The following is a 2,746-nucleotide window of genomic DNA, read 5'->3' as shown; positions in this document are numbered from 1 at the left end:
GGAATGCAAAAAGAAAAAAAATGTACACATCCAGCTTTTGACTTTCAAATTTCAGCTTCTAGGAAAACAGTCTTTAAAAGTCAGCGGTTGTAAAAAAAGAAAAGGATTTTATAAATTCCTATCACTCCCATTAACATATCAAAGGTCAGAAGATCAGACCTGAGCTCTAAGCCAAGGGTACAGAGAACTGAGGTTTGACATAAGGGGTGTCCTTGCTGCACAGGAAAGATGGGTTGTTTTACCTTTCCAAAGTAAGAGAGTGCTGTCAGAAGACAAGACAGAGGCTGGAGGGGAAAAAATGACTCATGTGTATCCTGGCTTCTCCATTCAAGGCTGAGATCATGGGTGGTAGATAAACTGAGCCCTGAAAGGACAGGGAAACTGTAACCTGCTCCTCATGACACTCAGCCAAGGGACTGTCACACAAGTGGCCCCTGCCAACACGTACAGAGGAGGAGGATGGAAGTACAGCATGGGCCTTTCGGCATTCAGAGGATGCCAAGACGCAACTTTCTCCAGTTGTCCCACGCTGGGGTCGTCAGACGCCAGTCGCCTCCACTGTGCTGCCAGGTTCGACCTCAGCGAGATCAAAGTCATAAACCTGGAGTGCACTGATGGGGACGTTGGTGCCACATCTGCCCTGGACCCCAAGAGTGACCCCCTGGGTCCGTCTCCAAACACTGTAGGTAAAGACATTGCCAAGGCAGCCAGTACCTGGAAGGGTCTGAGGATTACAGTGAAACTGACCATTCAGAACAGACAGTCCAGACCTTTTCTGCTTCTTCCCTGATCATCAAAGCCCTCAAGGGACCACGAGGGACAGAAAGAAGCAGAAAAACATTAAGCGCAGTGAAAATACTACCGCAGACGGAATTGTCAACATTGCCAGACAGGTGTAGTACCAATCATTAGCCAAAGAGCTCTCTGGAACCATTAAGGAGATCCAGGGGCCTGCTGTGTTGATGGCCACCACACTCATGGCATCATAGATAAACCTCAACAGTGGTACAGTGGAATGCCCAGCTAGTTAAGAGCTGCAAAGGGAGTTATTTCAATAAAGGATCATTTGACAACTAAAACAACAACCCCTACAGCATGGTTATCAGGCAGAGGGTCTGCATGAGTGCTTCTGGGCCTCTTCAGCCCCAGAGTGGCAGAAGAGGGACCAAGACATCTCCACACATCCTCCAGAGTGTGGGTACAGCTGAGTTGAGAGTTGGCTGCCATAGTAAGGGATGGGCTGGCTGACTAACCTAAGCCAGTGACCAGATGAGGGATGTGGCTGAGACACAGGGTGGTCTGCAGGGCCACCAAAGCCAAGGTAGGGGCAATGTCAACTGAAGAAAAACACACATCCTAAAAGTTGCAAGTTATGCTTTATTCAGGGACCTTACTGAGGACTATAGCCCAGGAGATAGCCTCTCAGATAGCTCTGAAGAACTACTCTGAAGAGGTAAGGGAGGAGCCAGGATATATAGGAGTTTTTGCTGAAAAAAAACAAAAAAAACGTGTACTTGAACATTAAAAGATTACTGCTGATCACAAAAAAAAATGACGTCTCACGTTAATGATGTTAGTGCTTTTCTAGGGGAAGATGGAAGAGTCTGGGCTCATGAAATTTTTCCTTAGATATGCATCTTAACTATCTAGAGCCAGTATCCTGTTTTTCTCCATCCTGAATTCCCCCCAGGGTGCACGGTCAGGGCGGCTGAAGTGGCTGATGACTTGATGGCCTGGAAACATGTGTTGTTCACTGGAATAGCAGGCAACATTCTTTGTTTACTGAAATGACAGGCAACGTTTTTCTGTCTGCAGCTGGGAGCAAGTCACAAGGGAAGACCCTCCAGCTCGGACTGAGCTAGAAAGAGCCACAGCTTCTCCAAGCACAGAGGTCAGTAGTGCAACCAGCCAGGTACCCGGAGACATTGCTAAAAACATCAGCACTACCAGTCTTAGCTCAGGCTGCCATAACAAAAGATCACAGACTGGGTGGCTTGCACAGCAGATATTTATTTTCTCACAGTTCTAGAGTTGGGAAGAACCAGCTGATTGGATTCTTGGTGAGAGCTCTCTTCCGGGCTTGTAGATAGCAAACTTCTCGCTGTGTATTCACATGGCCTTTCCTTGTTTTTGTACATGCAGAGAGAGAGTGAATGAGTTCTCTCTTCTTTTTCTTAGAAGGCCACTAATCCCATGATTGGTGGGATTAGCCACACCCGTGTGACCTCAGCTAACCCTAATTACCTTTCAAAGGCTCCATGTCACGTACCATCACATTGTGGGAGTTAGGTCTTCAACCTATGAATTTGGGGTAGGGGGCACAAATATTCAGCCCCCGACACCAACCCTGATAACAGGTGTACAAATCTAAAGCTCACTCTCTCCTGTTGCCTCAAGCACCTGCCTCTGCAATGAACCAAGGCACCATATTGGAAAGGAGGGCAGGAAACAATACAAGATTAGCCATTCACCTTAAAACAAAAACAAAAACAAAGCAACTCTTTTAAACTAAAACCTTTTTCCTCTCCAAAGAGATTAAGATACAGTTAATGGTCAGTATGAAGGAAGTTGATGAGGAAGATTTGGTCAGTTGTAGAAAAACAATAAGCCACATTTAACTTTGCATACTGAATGTAGTTTGATAAATTTTTTACCCCATTATATGGAGGGGAAAAAAAATCACCTGTAACTCTACCATGCTAAACATTCATTACATCTTTTTTTTTTTTTTTTTTTTTTTTTTTTT

The 2,746-nt window shown here is 45.3% G+C and overlaps 1 pseudogene; it reads left to right on the top strand.

Annotated features, from left to right (window-relative positions):
- The first annotated feature begins 397 nt into the window (after positions 1-397).
- On the top strand, positions 398-1,031 carry LOC103087417 (60S ribosomal protein L12 pseudogene; annotated as a pseudogene).
- The last annotated feature ends 1,715 nt before the right edge of the window (positions 1,032-2,746 follow it).

The sequence above is a fragment of the Lipotes vexillifer genome, unplaced genomic scaffold (genome assembly GCF_000442215.2).
Source record: "Lipotes vexillifer unplaced genomic scaffold, Lipotes_vexillifer_v1.1 scaffold948, whole genome shotgun sequence".
Classification (NCBI taxonomy): domain Eukaryota; kingdom Metazoa; phylum Chordata; class Mammalia; order Artiodactyla; family Lipotidae; genus Lipotes; species Lipotes vexillifer.
Note: the sequence above shows the minus strand (reverse complement) of the source record. Positions and strands in the feature narration are given on the sequence as shown.